The following is a 17,509-nucleotide window of genomic DNA, read 5'->3' on the forward strand; positions in this document are numbered from 1 at the left end:
CTAGCTCCAATTCATCAATGTAATGTAGGCATGTATTCCTTAAATAGTCATACGTGCTTATGGAAAAGAACTTGCATGACATGTTTTGTCCTACCCTCCCGTGGCAGCGGGGTCCTAGCGGAAACTAAGGGATATTAAGGCCTCCTTTTAATAGAGAACCGGAACAAAGCATTAGCACATAGTGAATACATGAACTCCTCAAACTACGGTCATCACCGAGAAGTATCCCGATTATTGTCACTTCGGGGTTGTCGGATCATAACACATAATAGGTGACTATAGACTTGCAAGATAGGATCAAGACCACACATATATTCATGAAAACATAATAGGTTCAGATCTGAAATCATGGCACTCGGGCCCTAGTGACAAGCATTAAGCATAGCAAAGTCATAGCAACATCAATCTCAGAACATAGTGGATACTAGGGATCAAACCCTAACAAAACTAACTTGATTACATGGTAAATCTCATCCAACCCATCACCGTCCAACAAGCCTACGATGGAATTACTCACGCACGGCGGGTTGGTGATGGAGGACGGTTGATGATGACGACGGCGATGAATCCCCCTCTCCGGAGCCCCGAACGGACTCCAGATCAGCCCTCCCGAGAGAGATTAGGGCTTGGCAGCGGCTCCGTGTCATAAAACGCGATGAATCTTTCTCTCTGATTTTTTTCTCCCCGAGACAGAATATATGGAGTTGGAGTTGAGGTCGGAGGAGGTCCAGGGGGCCCACGAGACAGGAGGTCGCGCCCTAGGGGACGCGCCCCCCTGTCTCGTGGACAGGCCGTGGGGCCCCTGGCATTAATTCTTTCACCAAAAAACTTATTAATTCCAAAAAGTGCCTCCGTGGATTTCCAGGACATTCCGAGAACTTTTCTTTTCTACACATAAAACAACATCATGGCAGTTCTGCTGAAAACAGCGTCAGTCCGGGTTAGTTTCATTCAAATCATGCAAGTTAGAGTCCAAAACAAGGGAAAAAGTGTTTGGAAAAGTAGATACGTTGAAGACGTATCACGCATCGACCGGGGCTACGACCGAGGAGGAGAACATGGTGGAGGACGACGGGACGACAGTGGCTCTTGCCAGGAGTGGCATGACCGACCTCGTGAGGATCGCTGGCAGGACCAGCCTCATGAGGGCGCCTGGAGGGACCAGCCTCGCGGGGGCGCCTAGAGGGATCAGCCTCACGAGGACCGCCTGCAGGGTAACGGAGGCCTTCCTCTGCTGCCTCCGCCACCAAGAAGGAATGACGACCATCATCAGGATGAGGGGGCTGGGGGCTTCCAGGAGCCACATGCTATCGCTTGCATCTTGGGCGGAGCTCGAGCCCCAGCCTCTCAGCATATCTTCAAGCAGTATGCTCGCGAGGTGAAGGGCAGTCCTTCCCAGGCTCGAGGCCACACACCCGCTCAGGTGGTCCAAGTGCGCCATCACCTTCAGCTCGGCAGATCAACTCAAGTGTGCGGCTACTGCTGGCGTCCTCCCGATGCTCTGTTCCCCAATGATCAGCAACGTGCAAGTCACCAAGACCCTCATCGATGGCGGCGCAGGGCTTAATGTCCTGTCCGTTGAGGTGTTCGGCAACCTTCAAGTGCCATATGATCAGCTCCATCCTATCAAACCTTTCTCAGGAGTTACTGACGGTTCCACCACCCCGATAGGGCAGGTCCGCCTCCCTATCACCTTTGGACAGCGCGACAACTACCACACTGAGCTCATCGACTTCGACATCACCCACATCCACCTGCCGTACAATGCCATCCTCGGGTATCTAGCCCTGGGCAAGTTCATGGCAGTGACCCACCATGGCTACAACGTCCTCAAGATGCCAGGAAGCAACGGAATCATCACGGTCCCCTGTGAAGAGAGAGATGCGGTGTTTTCCCTCAAGCATGCCTTCCAAGCTGCAGTAATCGAGGACCCGGACAGCAAGGGCGAGAACCCTCCTGAGGCCATCCCCAAGAAGAAGAAGCAACTGCTCCGCAGAAGGCCTCAGGAGGTCGGCATCTCGGGTGGTGCCGCGTCAGGATCAGCGCCCATGCCTGGGACACCTCCATCCATCGCATAGGAAGGCGTGCTCGACGCCCTCCTCCGACAGGGCTTGGGGGCTCTCTTCTGGAGGGCCCTAGACCTTGCCAATATCATGAGGGAGGCGCTTGGGCACCACTTGGAGGCGTCCTTCGCGGCACGTTTCCCTCAGGAAGGCACAGGGCATGGAAAGCCCGACGTTCAGGAGTTCGTTGCCAAGACCACTCAGGAGCTTCAGGAGGTGAGGGCCATGCGCGGTGACCGCCACTCGCCTGGCGTGGCTCCCCATCCAGGCGAGGATGGTGGGCCGCGCGTCTACATCAGCATCCCAAGGGCTCAACCGAGCCGCATCTCAGGAGCGCTTCTGGCCTTCGCGTGTGGGATGCTGCGAGGGTCCGCCACACAGCTATGTTCGCATGCCTTTCGGCCTGCCGAACGCGGCTGCCACCTACCAGCGTCACCTATGGAGCATCCTGGCGGCTCAGGAGGCCAGGCACCACACGATCCTAGCAGAGATGGAGACGGTCCTCAAGGAACCACCTGGACCCCCAAAGCCTCCTGAGGCTCAGGGCCCCGGTGGCTCGTGAGGGTCGGCCCCTTCACCGCGCATCTTCAGCTGCTCCAACACCCCCTCTAAAACGGAACTAGGAGACATCTCCCAAGTTCATTTCAGCTGGGAGTGCCCTTAGGGCTGCATCATTCCCAGGTCGCGTGGGTTCGTCCCTGTGGCATGTATCCCTTTTTATGTCTTTAGCTTACCTTGATGGGGGCGTCCCTCGGGCTGCATCATCCCCAAGCCGCTTGGGTCTGATCTAGTGGCATGTATCCATTTTGCATTTATCTAAGCTGATTTGCCTTTCATGCCTCATCTAACTATGATTATTGCATGTTCGATTGCCACCTACCACGGGAGCAGCTCATGCTAGCACGGCGCTTGCGCACGGGTCCATCCCTGCAACGCCGACAAATTTGAGCGGTCGAGCTCTGGCCCGCGACATGCCCCGTGCGCGTCACCTCACCAGGCCCTCAGTGCCCTCACCCTTCTCTCGGAGCAACCAATGGCCGGCCGGCAATCATAATGGCAGCCCGTGCCTTTCTCGTGCTGATTTGCAGGAACCTACTGAGGTCTATAGCGGGCGGCACCATGAGCTCCCTCTCTTTCCTATGCGATTCGCTTGCCCGTTAAAAGGGGGGCTCCTGAGCATCGCGACTCAGGAGCTCTTACTGGCTCTCTAGCCCTCACCCCCTGACCTTGACCACGTCATCACGACCTGGCATACCAGCGGTGGCTGAGCTTGCTCGAGGGCCGGGACCTGAGGATGCAGAGCACGAAGGAGAGTGCGGGGAAGAAAGGGGAGGCTCGCACGGGCCTGACCTAGCTGCACCACGGCTGCTGACCCACAAGTCTGGCGCAACGCAAGGGAACGACTCCAAATTACCGAGATAAGTCTCGCACTTGGAAGAACTAATCGTTACAACGCAAAATTCTCACTCGATGCGGCCCTGTGGCGGCAACGTTGCCTTCCTTTCTCACCTCTCGGCGGTTGCTTGCGCGCTAAAGGGGACCTACTGAGCATCACACCTCAGGGGCTCTTACTGGACCTCGGGCCGCTCACCTCCTGGCCTTGACCACGGCATCGCGACCTGGCATACCAGCGACGGCTGCAGCCTGCCTGGGGACCGGGACCTGTCAGCTTAGAGCACCAAATCATCGTGAGGTTAGAAAGGGGGAACCAAGCCGGGACAGGACAAGCACTCGCACAATTTCATAATAAGGACAACATCAACGAAAGACATCGCAGGCCCTTTACACGCCCCCGCGGGGTGTTTCTCAATTCCTCGCGGGAAACAAAAGACAAGAACTCTGAGGAGCCCAAACTACACGCGCCTTCGTGGCCGACACCATCATCAACAATGGGCCACGGGAGACCGGCGCCAACCCTGCCCAGATCAGCGGCGGCGACGGCCCGATGCTGCTGCCTTGCTCTGGGCGCAGCGAGAGCTCGGGAGTGTGTAGCTGTTGTCGCTCGTCTCCGGAGTCTCGTAGAGCTCAGGAGAGTCGCCGGACTCCCAAGTGTTGCTTCTACAGACGGAAGAGCCGCTGTAGGAGCGGACGGCGGGCCCAGCCCCTGCCGCGTTGATATCCTGACTGCCTCCACCGGGGCAGCACGCCAGGCGGCGGCCTTCCGCGTCAAAGACCTCGAAGGAAAACGTGGAGCCGCCATCGTATTCAAAATGGATCGTGAGGGCGCCCCCCGTTCGGCAGACCCGGGCGACCTCGCCCCAGCCTCGGGTCATGAAGATCTTGCCCGGGGGAACAACTTCAACCTCCGCTCCGGTCGCCGGGGCGCCACAGTCGGCGTCCTGCAACCAAAGCTCAAGATGCCCCCTCGGCAGCATCTCGGTGGAGAAGAATGAAGGGAAGCGGATCCAGGTGCTTGGAGGCATCGCTGCCCACAGCACGAGCTCGCGAGAGGAGTCCTCGGCATGGACTCCTGGGGCGACAGCGCGCGCCACCACAGCGTGCCGACCGTGGCTGCGGCACGGGCGACGCCGCTCGCCGCCCCTTTCTCCGAAGCCCTCGTCTAGGGTGCACTAGGGTAACGGGTACCCAGGAGGTGTCCGCTCGCGCCAAGGCCTCGCCGTCTCCAGCCTCACGACCTCGTTGCAGCGGTGGACCGGCCTCTTCTTCAGCGGGAGCGGATCGGGTCCGTCCCGGGGAGCCTTCCCCTTCTCTTCGGCCAAGAATCTACGGATCGGAGCCATTGGTGTCTAGACTGGAGGTGTAGCAGGGGAGAAGAGGCAGGCGGAGCAGGAAGAGATGGGCGACGAGGGCTCTCACCCCTCCTCATTTATAGCCCAAGGGTGGCCAATCGTCGACCTCCACGATCGCAGGTAATGATAACCCCTTTTTGCATGCAGCAGGGACTCGTCAAGTCGGGCAGTTGCCGAGGCAGCGTGGGGAAGTGGAGAAGCCCACGTCCAATCAGTCGCCACACGTCGACCAAGGCCACAGGCTGTTGGGGCCCGCGGCGCTCCGCACTTGCCCTTTGGCTTCACCGCTAAGCCAAGTCTGAGCGTGCCTTGGGCCCGGGGGCTACTATCGGCGTTCTGGGAATGGGGGTCCCCAGACTTGCCTGCCAGTGGCCCACGGCGTGGCTCCACCAGTGGCCCAGTACGACCCGTCTTCATCAACCAACACTCAAGACCCTCGCGAGGGGCCAAGCCTCATGAGGCGGACGACACAAGGCCTCCTCAGGAGCGCCCTCACCAGGCAGGCTTGCGAGGGGAGGCGGAGAGATCAAGGCAAGGGGTACCTCGTGAGGTTCCCGTGACGCAAGCCATGATGACCAAGGCCAGGCGGGCACGAGCGCACGCAGTGTCCTTGTTTCCCCTTTGGTGCTAAGGGGGCAAGCGCAGGCGCGGAGTACCGAGGCATCAAGGAAAGGTTTCCATATTGGTGCAACAAGACCAAGACCAGCAGGATGGCAGGATGGAGGTCATCGTGGAGCCCAAGACAGCGTCATCACCAGCGCCTTTGACAGACGAAGACTACCTTTAGTCAGGATAGCTTGTACTAGTTGTCCCCTTTCAAAATGGCCGTTGTTGGATCCCTTCCCGCTCAATATTTGGGGAGAGGACCACGGCCTCTATAAATAGGACTGGCCACCACAGTAGAAGGGATCGATCGATTCCTCCCCGACGAACACCACACTGGCTCAAGAACACCTCTCCTCAGGAGGCTGTTCTTCCCTTGTACTGTTCATCATCAGCCCAAGAGGCAATCCACCACTACCACACAGGAGTAGGGTATTACACCGCAACGGTGGCCCAAACCTGTATAAATCATGTGTCTCTTGTGTTGTGAGTTCATCGTGCTAAGCTTAGAGATCGTGGCGAGGCTGAGAGCGAGATTCGGTAGGGGGAAATCTTCGTGCGCACCCTAGTGTTCGAACCTCAAGGGTTTTGCCGGAACCCTAAATCCGACAGATTCCTTTTAAAAACAAATTCTGATAATGCATATGACCCCTTCAAATACTTCGCACCTATACTCTGTTCACAGGTACACATGTCTGCTGTTGAATCACTAGGTTCTCATCAACTTAACTCATTTGTAGCGTTCCTCGAAGAAAAACTGCACACTTCCTCAGAGACATCTATTGTTCAAAATCCTCAGCTGAAGAAAATGGCAGTGGAAAAGCGTCCTCGGAAGGGAGGCAAGAGGCCCGAGACAAACACAATGTTCGAAATCCCTGAAGACATCTATACGGATTACTGCACTCCTGAAGAGGCCACTCATGGCAAGGAGAATGAAATCCAGCACAAAGTGCGCATTCAGCGGATTGAACGAAGATGGGCACGGAATGGAGGGATTACCGCTATGTAACTCCCAAATACATGAAGAAATTCCCAGTAAATCCTCCATGCACAAGACCTCCACTGGCACCAGGCCAAGAAGCCGATCCCTCTAGTATCAGAAGAGGTGAGAAATTTCCTAAAGAATGGGCCAAGCGCCAAAGGAAATTGGCTAAAGTAGCAAAGGAGGCAATGAAGAAATTCAATGAAGATTCTGCCAATGCTGCTGAAGCATCTGCTAGTCAGCCTAAAAAGGCTATGAAAAAGAAATCTGCAGTAAAGCCATCTTCCTCTGCAATGCCCTCACGGCCCAGCTCCTTAATGCCCTCTCGGCCCAGCTCATACAAAACCCCACGGTCTTCTGCTCAAGCAAAGCCCTCAACTGCACCTTCCAAGTCCTCAACACCAGTGCATCTTGCCACATGCCAATGGACGACAGGCTTTTCAATTGCTTCAAGAGCTTCAGCAAGTTCCTTAGCACAGTCGCAGCTGCTGAAGAAAAAGGTCACTGTTGGACGAGGCACAATGCCAAGTCCTCACAAGAAGCAGGTCGCCTTTGAAGTCCCGTCATCTGAAGATAAAGCTGATGATGAAGAGCTAGCTCAAATCATTAGAGACAGACAAAGCCGGGCCGCTAGTGCCAAAGGCAGTGTTGTGTCGCTCTTGCTGGATCCGAAGAAGATCCTCGACTACATTGATCTGTGGACTTAAAGATCCCAACACACCCCTTCCTGATCTTAACCTCACACCAGGCCAAAGTCACGTGTTGACTGCTTTCATTGCTGAAGAAAAATGGAAGTTTTAGAAGGCCAAATCAGTGAAGAAAGCTCAGTATAGAAAGGAGCATTATTTGAAGAAGAATGTGCTGAAAATGACTACTGATGAACTTGTGACTATACAGTCAGAAATCAAAGCTCTTAGTGACGAATTTGACGCTTACAAAGCTGAATGGCTAGGAGCCAAAGTCAGATTTGTCAAACTGGCTAAAGGCCTCATGCCCAATGTTGCTGGTGAAGCGCAACAAGAAGTTCCTCGGGGTGAAGCATCTGCTCAGCCCACTGAAGAACATGCCAACACCGCTGATGAAAATCAGGCTGCTGAAGAAACTGAAAGTACTAGGGCTGCTGATGATATTCCAGCTCCTGATGAATCTGCTAGGACAACCACTAGTGTTGCGCCTAAAGAAGAAGTCAGGCCAGCTGAAGCATCTGACGTTGTGCCTGAAGAATCTGAACAAGTTAGGACAACTACATCAGTTGTGCCTGAAGAAACTGCACCAAATGTCACTGCTCCTCCTGCACCAACCCCAAGTCCTATCCTTCCTTCTGCATCAGAAGCGAAGAAAACCAGGGCTGCAGAACCAAAGAAGATGAAGACTTTAACGAGCTCTTTTGAAAATCCAATAGATGATGTCCCTGTTTCTAGCATGCCATCAAAGGAGATTGTTCCCTTTGGTGAGGATTATGAAATTCCAAATGACTCAGATGAGGATGATCCTTCTGTTGCTTCAATAGAGCAGTTGGATGAGGAAGTTGAAGCTGACCATGCCATTTCAACTCCACTGGTATCATTGCCCATGCCTCAGTTCACAGCTGAAGAGGCAGGCATTGAGGAAGTTGATAAATATGATGAAGATGTGGATATTGGGTGTTCCACTCCTATTATGAATGATGACTTCTGGGAAATTCATCACCCCAATTCACCACTATTCACTCCTTTGCAACAAATTCCTCAGTCCCCAGTTCAGACAGAAGAAATTCATACGGGCTCTGAAGAACATCAAGCTTCACTTCACTCCATCCCGGAAGAAATTCTAGCCACTAGTGCTGATGAAACTGAGAAGAAGACTGCAGAAGAAACTACTCTAGAGATTCCTCAGCATGTTGTTCCAAAGGTTGCACTTGAAATGGCTGTGAAGGCTTCAACTATAAATCTTCAGGCCAAGCCACAGGATCCTCACTCCAAGAAGCAGAAGTTCAAGGCTGATGACTTATTTTCTGAGCATCATTTCTTCTCTGACTTCAACCCTTATGACGCTGTTCGTCTTCGACGCAAGCGCTTCTGGACTGTTTCACAGATGAACTATTATTCCTCACTGTTGTTTGACAAGGAAAAAGTGTTTGACCATGAGCATCTTCCTCATGTGGATATGGAGTCACTTTCGTGCTTCACTCCAGTCCTTAGTGTTCTTCATGATGCAGGGCTGCTCAACTTTTGCGTCGACATCTGCGATTGGAATGAAGAGCTAATTCTTCAGTTCTATGCCACTCTGCATCTAACAGGCAATGTTGACGATGTCAATTCATGGGTCTTGGACTGGATGATTGGCAATACACATTACAAAGCTCCGGCCTCTAAATTGCTTCATGTCATCCCAGTCAGTCCACCCCCTGAAGGAGCCCTGATGATTTATGAGGAACCCAAACTATCAAACCATTTGATGCAAGTGCTAATGAAGGTTTTGAAGGATGGCCAAGCGCCAAGGACGAATTTCCTCGTTAAGGAATTGTTGTATGTGCCAAGGACTGTCTATTGCATCTTGGCTAAAACCCTCAGTCTAATCAAGGGCCACAACTCTGAAGAAGAAGAGGTTGTTGGCATCATGAACAATCTGTTGTTCAACATCATGCATGGTATCCCAATCAACTATCATGATTTCTTCATGAGGACTTTGGCCAATGCTACTTTGTCACCATTTGAATTGAAGCCTTACACTCCCTGGATCATGAAATTCATCAGATCAAGGACTTCAATTCACTACAAGGCTGATTTTCAAAATCATCTCAGCTATTTGCCCCTGATCGATTTCCTCAAAAGGACTATTTCCTCAGCTGATGAGAAGGGCAAGGCTGCAGTCATTGATGAAGGCACTCGTCCATTGGATGGACAGTTTCGAAAGGTAGCATCCTACTCCACCAATGATGACTCTGCCACACATGATACTGCTGCAAATGCTTCAAAGCATACTCCTCAGGCAACAGCTCCGCGTGTGATGATTGATCGTGAGCTGCTTCTAAGTCTTCATCAAAAGGTTGATAGAAATCACAAGTGGGTCAAGCATGAGTTTGGTGCTATTCTTCATAACATGACCGTCACTCAAAAGTCTGCGAAGAAGAACCACTATTATCTGCATCAAGTCTTCGACCGCACCTGGGCTATTCTCTCACATATCTACACTGACGATGAACTCAAGGAGATGGACTTCCAACAAGACTTTGACTGGTCTCAGCCACCTTCGAAGAAATTCAAGAAGGTCAAAGTTCCTCAGTTGGTCGTCAGCTCATATTCTTTATCGCGAGAGACGGACGAAGCTGAAGATTTGGACGACACTGCAGCAGGCCCTACTACAACGGACGACCCCAACAACGATGGCGCTCCTCCATCGACATCATAAATAAATTCTTTAGGGGCGTTAGTCCTCACTTTTCGTCCCTTTTGGTCATTTGATGACAAAGGGGGGAAATTTGAGTTAGTATTCAAGTGGGTCTATATATGGGCGTTTTTTTAAGTTACAACTCTCGCTCTTCTGAAGTATTTGCTGGATCGAGTTGTATACTTAAGTCCGATGGTGACCTAATACTTTTCTCTGTTTTTTTGCATGCTATTTCATCATATATGTTAATGCACGCATGCTGAAAATCATCAGTCACCATATTTCTTCATGCATTTCAAATTCTTCATTCGATATGTTAAATGCGTGTATGAATTACAAGATATAGGGGGAGACCTCCATGATATATCTCTATAACGTGCATTGCTTGTTGAAAGCAAATTCCTCACACATGCGCATCTTCAGGGGGAGTTCTTCTATATCTTGCAATCAAATTTCTCAATATTGAGCACTTTCAATTGATATGTTTATCTCCGTTGAAAACTTAACCTATTTGTCATCAATCACCAAAAAGGGGGAAATTGTAACTGCATCTAGTGCCCCTTTGTGATTTTGGTGTATTGAAGTCTTATAGGTTAAGGGACTAATATGTTTGTGAGTGTACACAGGCTCTATAAGTCGATGAGGAGTTTGATATTTATGATGAAAGTCGACCCCTAAAAATATATGTCTTCAACTGAAGATTTTGGTTCTCCTGAAGATTTTGGAAGTGAAGAAATTGGTGTGACCTTGAAGACTTGGATATTCATGCAAGTATTATGAAGCGTGAAGACTTTTGTTTTCATAGTTTCTTTTTCTCTTTCTTGAGTCATAGGAAACATTGTACTGTTAAAGGGGGTCGAGGTAATACTAAGGAAACAGATTTCCAAGTGATGCTCATCTCAAAATCCTACACCTACCCAATCCTTTCGAGTGAAGCCATTGGAAATCTCATATCAGTTCGTCAATTTCTTCAGTGACAGAGACGAAGATCTTTTGGTATCTAAGGAATTTATTCTGACTGGGGAGTTAGGAATTCGCCAGTGAGGATTGCCTACACTGTGAGGAACATGATAGCCCTGAGGAATTTGAACCTCAAATATCCGACCGTTGATGTGCTATGCGCCAGCTGTCCAAAAATATCTTCCACCTAATGGTCATATCATTGAAGGGCACTTATGTCTTATCATGTCGGGCTGCTCCCTAGGATATAAATAGCCGCCTCCTACAACCACTAGCTGGTTGGCTGCTCCAAGAGAAACTGACACTTGTCATTGAGAGCATTCCATCCTCCGAGGACTTTGAGCGAAACTCATCAAGTGAGGAAGACCCAAAAACCCAAACCCAAACACCTACAAACCCAAAGTGATTGAGCATCACTGAAGAGATTGTTCCTATGTGGAACCAATGCTTGTTACCTTTGAGGACTGTGTATCTTCCATACGGTTAGGCGTCATGGTCTGATCATCCAAGAGGAATTGTGGATCTCCGAGTGACCAAGTCTGTGAAGGTTTGGAAGTCACCTGTGAAGACTTACCACTAGTGTTGGGCGAGGTCTGTGTGACTTTAGCTCAAGGAGAATACGGTGAGGACTGTGTGTCCGGGACTGTGTGTCCGGGACTGTGTGTCCTCGAGTTTAAATACTCAACCACTCTAACCAGACGTACAACGGTCACAACAGTTGGAACTGGTCTACCAAATCATTATCTTCACCAAGCCAACTAGTTCTATTTCCTCAACCCTTTCATTTCCTCATTCATGTGTTGATGAACCTGATCATTACTGTTTGAAGACTTTGACTGAGGACTTTCTCTATTTCCTCAATCCAATTTCTTCAGTCACATTGTCTTCAGCTTGCTTATCCTGTTTTCACGCTATTTGTACTCTATGCTTGTTTTCATTTCATCATGATGACTATGTTGTTGCTCTATTGTGCTTATACGTGAGTACTTATTCCGCTACTAGTGTGTCGTTGCTTAGGAATTTCCTCACCTAGAAATTCCTCAGTGATGAATTTGTAAAAATCGCCTATTCACCCCCCCCCCTCTAGTCGATATAATGCACTTTCACTCCCACTCACTTTCTTGTAAATACAGGCTTCTCCAAAAGTCTGTATAAAACCATATGCTGCCATCACATTATCAAAGCATATATTCCAACTCTGAGAGGCTTGCACCAGTCCATAAATGGATCACTAGTGCTTGCACACTTTAGTAGCACCCTTTGGATCGATAAAACCTTCTGGTTGCATTATATACAACTCTTCTTTAAGAAATACATTAAGGAATGCAGTTTTGACATCCATTTGCAAAATTTCATAATCATAAAATGTGGCAATTGCGAACATGATTCGGACAGACTTAAGCATCGCTATAGGTGAGAAGGTCTCATCGTAGTCAACTCCTTGAACTTGTTGAAAACCTTTCGCAACAAGTCGAGCTTTGTAGACAGTAACATTACCGTCAGTGTCAGTCTTATTCTTGAAGATCCATTTATTTTCTATGGCTTGCCGATCATCGAGCAAGTTCACCAAAGTCCAAACTTTGTAATCATACATGGATCCCATCTCAGATTTCATGGCCTCAAGCCATTTCGCGGAATCTGGGCTCATCATTGCTTCCTCATAGTTCGTAGGTTCATCATGGTCTAGTAACATGACTTCCAGAATAGGATTACCATACCACTCTGGTGCGGACCATACTCTGGTTGACCTATGAGGTTCGGTAGTAACTTGATCTGAAGTTTCATGACCAACATCATTAGCTTCCTAACTAATTCGTGTAGGAATCTTTGGAACTTATTTTCGTGATGAACTACTTTCCAATTCGGGAGAAGGTACAATTACCTCATCAAGTTCTACTTTCCTCCCACTCACTTCTTTCGAGAGAAACTCCTTCTCTAGAAAGGATCCATTCTTAGCAACGAATATCTTGCCTTTGGATCTGTGATAGAAGGTGTACCCAACAGTTTCCTTTGGGTATCCTATGAAGACGCATTTCTCTGATTTGGGTTCGAGCTTATCAGGTTGAAGCTTTTTCACATAAGCATCGCCAGCCCCAAACTTTAAGAAACGATAGCTTAGGTTTCTTGCCAAACCACAGTTCATATGGTGTCGTCTGAACGAATTTAGATGGTGCCCTATTTAACGTGAATGCATCCGTCTGTAAAGCATAACCCAAAATGGTAGCGGTAAATCAGTAAGAGACATCATAGATCGCACCATATCTAATAAAGTATGGTTACGATGTTCAGACACACCATTACGCTGTGGTGTTCTAGGTGGCGTGAGTTGCGAAACTATTCCACATTGTTTCAAATGAAGACCAAACTCATAGCTCAAATATTCGCCTCCACGATCAGATCGTAGAAACTTTATTCTCTTGTTACGGTGATTTTCCACTTCACTCTGAAATTCTTTGAACTTTTCAAATGTTTCAGACTTATGTTTTATTAAGTAGATATACCCATATATGCTCAAATCATCTATGAACGTCAGAAAATAACGATACCCGCCGTGAGCCTCAACACTCATCGGACTGCATACATTAGTATGTATTATTTCTAATAAGTCAATGGCTCGCTCCATTGTTCCGGAGAACAGAGTCTTAGTCATCTTGTCCATGAGGCATGGTTCGCAAGCATCAAGTGATTCATAATCAAGTGATTCCAAAATTCCATAAGCATGGAGTTTCTTCATGCGCTTTACACCAATATGACCTAAATGGTAGAGCCACAAATAAGTTGCACTATCATTACTAACTTTTCATCTTTTGGCTTCAAAATTATGAATATGTGTATCACTACGATCGAGATTCAACAAAAATAGACCACTCAACAAGGGTGCATGACCATAAAAGATATTACTCATATAAATAGAACAACCATTATTCTCTGATTTAAATGAATAACCGTCTCGCATCAAACAAGATCCAGATATATTGTTCATGCTCAACGCTGGCACCAAATAACAATTATTCAAGTCTAGAACTAATCCCGAAGGTAGCGTGCCGACGGCGATCACATCGACCTTGGAACCATTTCCGACGCGCATCATCACCTCGTCCTTAGCCAATCTTCATTTAATCCATAGCCCCTGTTTCGAGTTGCAAATATGAGCAACAGAACCAGTATCAAATACCCAGGTGCTACTACGAGAATTAGTAAGGTACACATCAATAACATGTATATCTAATATACCTTTCACTTTGCCATCCTTCTTATCCACCAAATACTTGGGGCAGTTCCGCTTCCAGTGACCAGTCCCTTTGCAATAGAAGCACTCAGTTTCATGCTTAGGTCCAGACTTGGGCTTCTTCCTGGGAGTAGCAACTTGCTTGCTATTCTTCTTGAAGTTCCCCTTCTTCCCTTTGCCCTTTTTCTTGAAACTAGTGGTCTTATTAACCATCAACACTTGATGCTCCTTCTTGATTTCTACCTTCGCAGCCTTTAGCATTGCGAAGAGCTCGGGAATTGTCTTCTCCATCCCTTGCATATTATAGTTCATCACGAAGCCTTTATAGCTTGGTGGCAGTGATTGAAGAACTCTATCAATGACACTATCATCAGGAAGATTAACTCCCAGCTGAGTCAAGAGGTTATGGTACCCAGACATTCTGAGTATGTGTTCACTGACAAAACTATTCTCCTCCATCTTGCAGCTATAGAGCTTGTTGGAGACTTCATCTCTCAACTCGGGCATTTGCTTGAAATATTAACTTCAACTCTTGGAACATCTCATATGCTCTATGAAGTTCAAAACTTCCTTGAAGTCTCGATTATAAGCCGTAAAGCATGGCGCACTGAACTATCGAGTAGTCATCAACACGCGACTGCCACGCATTCACAATGTCTGCAATTGCTGGGGCAGGTCGTACACCTAGCGGTGCTTCAAGGACATAATTCTTCTGTGCAGCAAAATGAGGATAATCCTCAAGTTACGGACCCAGTCCGTGTAGTTGCTACCATCATCTTTCAACTTAGCTTTTTCTAGGAACGCATTAAAATTCAAGTGAACGGTAGCACGGCCATTGATCTACAACAACATAGATATGCAAAAAACTATCAGGACTAAGTTCATGATAAATTAAAGTTCAATTAATCATATTACTAAAGAACTCCCACTTAGATAGACATCCCTCTAGTCATCTAAATGATCACGTGATCCATATCAACTAAACCATGTCCGATCATCACGTGAGATGGAGTAGTTTTCAATGGTGAACATCTCTATGTTGATCATATCTACTATATGATTCACGTTTGACCTTTTGGTCTCAGTGTTCCGAGGCCATATCTGCATATGCGAGGCTCGTCAACTTTAACCTAAGTATTCTGCACGTGCAAAACTGGCTCGCACCCGTTGTATGTGAACGTAGAGCTTATCACACCCGATCATCACATGGTGTCTCGGCACGACGAACTGTAGAAATGGTGCATACTCAGGGAGAACACTTATACCTTGAAATTTAGTGAGGGTCATGTTATAATGCTACCTCCGTACTAAGAAAAATAAGATGCATAAAAGATAAACATCACATGCAATCAAAATATGTGACATGATATGGCCATTATCATCTTGTGCCTTTAATCTCCATCTCCAAAGCACCGCCATGATCTCCATTGTCACCGGCTTGACACCTTGATCTCCATTGTAGCATCGTTGTCGTCTCGCCAACTATTGCCCCTACGACTATCGCTACCGCTTAGTGATAAAGTAAAGCAATTACAAGGCGATTGCATTTCATATAATAAAGCGACAACTACATGGCTCCTGCCAGTTGCCGATAACTTTGTTATAAAACATGATCATCTCATACAACAATTTATATCACATCATGTCTTGACCATATCACATCACAACAAGCCCCGCAAAAATAAGTTAGACGTCCTCTACTTTCTTGTTGCAAGTTTTACGTGGCTATTACGGGCTTCAAGCAAGAACGGTTCTTACCTACGCATCAAAACCACAACGATTTTTCGTCAAGTGTGCTGCTTTAACCTTCAACAAGGACCGGCCGTAGTCAACCTCGATTCAACTAAAGTTGGAGAAACAGACACCAGCCAGCCACCTATGTGCAAAGCACGTCTGTAGAACCAATCTCATGAACGTAGTCATGTAATGTCGGTCTGGGCCGCTTCATCCAACAATACCGCCGAATCAAAGTAAGACGTTGGTGGTAAGCAGTACGACTATTATCGCCTACAACTCTTTGTGTTCTACTCGTGCATATGATCTATACATAGACCTGGCTCGGATGCCACTGTTGGGGAACGTAGCATGCAATTTCAAAAAAAATCCTACGCTCATGCAAGATCTATCTAGGATATGCATAGCAACGAGAGGGGGAGAGTGTATCTGTCAGCGCTCTAGGAATGGGGGTCCCCAGACTTGCCTGCCTGCGGCCTGCGGCGTGGCTCAAAGGGGGCCCAGCACAGCCAATCTTCATCAACACAAGCTCAAGACCCTCGCGAGGGGCCAAGCCTCGCGGGGCGGACGACAAGGAGCTTCTTCAGGCACAGCCTCATCAGGCTGGCTCACGAGGAGGCGTACAGTTCAAGGCGGGGTACCTCGCGAGGTGCCCATGATGCAAGCCATGACGACCAAGGGCGCCAATCATGCGCCAGCCTGCACAGTGTCCTCCTTTCCTCTTTGGTGCAAAGGGAGCAAGCGCAGGCGAGAGCATCAAGCAAAGGCATCCATTTCGGTGCAAGGAGACCAAGACCAGCCCAACGGCAGGGAGGAAGTCGTTGTGGAGCCCAAGCAGGCGTCACCACCAGAGCCTTTGACAGGCGAGGACCAACTTTAGTCAGGATAGGTGTACCCGCTGTTCCCCTTCAAAATGGCCAATTGTTGGCGCCCTTCCCGCTCAATATTTGGGGAGAGGCCCAGGGCCTTTGCCTATAAATAGGACTAGCCACCCCCATGGTAGAGGCATCGAGATCCTCACCAAGAAACCAGTAGATAGAGCGATTGAACTCCTCCTAGCAGTTCATCGCATTAGTCAAGAATAGACCCTCGCGAGGCTGTTCTTCCTTGTATTGTTCATCATCAGCCCAAGAGGCAATCCACCACACCACACACTAGAGTAGGGTATTACACCACCATGGTGGCCTGAACCAGTATAAACCATGTGTCTCTTGTGTTGTTTCTTTCGTAGTTTAGATCCTAGCGATTCGGCGAGGAGCAGGTAGATAGTGGGCGAAATCTCCGCGCGCACCCGAGTGTTCGAACCTCAAGGGTCTGCCGGAACCCGAATCCGACATTTGGCGCGCCAGGTAGGGGTGCGCCGGAATTCGCCTTCCATCGCCCTGTTCTTCTCCGACCATCGCGTCCATGTCAGACGCTCGTCGGGCCCGCGCCGGGCGCCGAGCCGCCCTCGCTTCCCGAGTCGTCAGGACGGCTCCCGTCGACGGGCGTCCTCGTTGTTCCCCGTCACCTGCCGTCAACGCCGCCACCGGCCCGGCGGGGAATGGGCAGCAAGCATCGTCCCAGCGTCCCCCCGTGGCCTCTTGGGAAGAGCCACGCGGCCTCTTCCTCTCCCACCCCGTCGCGTCGGCTCCCTCGGTCGTCGCGGCCCTCCTGGGCGGCTCGCAGGCGCCGCCCTCCAGCCACCACGTCAAGCCATTCGTCCGCCGGGTCGGCGCCGCCTCCACAGGGCAGGGGGCTCCCTGGGCCGGTCGGAGCCATCGGCCAGGCTGGCCTTTAGCTCTGAGGATCACCCCTCCAACTCGGCCTGCTCGGGTGC

This window comes from Triticum aestivum, chromosome 5B, assembly GCF_018294505.1.
Source record: "Triticum aestivum cultivar Chinese Spring chromosome 5B, IWGSC CS RefSeq v2.1, whole genome shotgun sequence".
NCBI lineage: Eukaryota > Viridiplantae > Streptophyta > Magnoliopsida > Poales > Poaceae > Triticum > Triticum aestivum.